Raw genomic sequence first — 301 nt, 5'->3', positions numbered from 1 at the left:
AAAGGAGAGTATTCCAATATTACAGTAAAATATGTCAATTTCCTTATTATTATTCATATTACTTGCACTCTATTCCTATCAAAACAATTTTCCTTCCTCCCGCTAATTCCTTCACATTTCTTTTTTCGCAGGGCCCTAACGATACCTCAGATTCGACGAAAGTATATACGTCAGTGAGGACTCCGAGCGTTTGCTCTGTACGCATACGCGACACATATCTTGCCAAAATCCATCACTGCTGTGGCCATGTGCGCATGGCCACAGTGCATATTCGTGTCTGTAGGCCATAGAAGGAGAAGGT

Source organism: Odontomachus brunneus, unplaced genomic scaffold (assembly GCF_010583005.1).
Source record: "Odontomachus brunneus isolate Ranch 3 - 2012 unplaced genomic scaffold, Obru_v1 Obru_scaffold_114, whole genome shotgun sequence".
NCBI lineage: Eukaryota > Metazoa > Arthropoda > Insecta > Hymenoptera > Formicidae > Odontomachus > Odontomachus brunneus.
Note: the sequence above shows the minus strand (reverse complement) of the source record.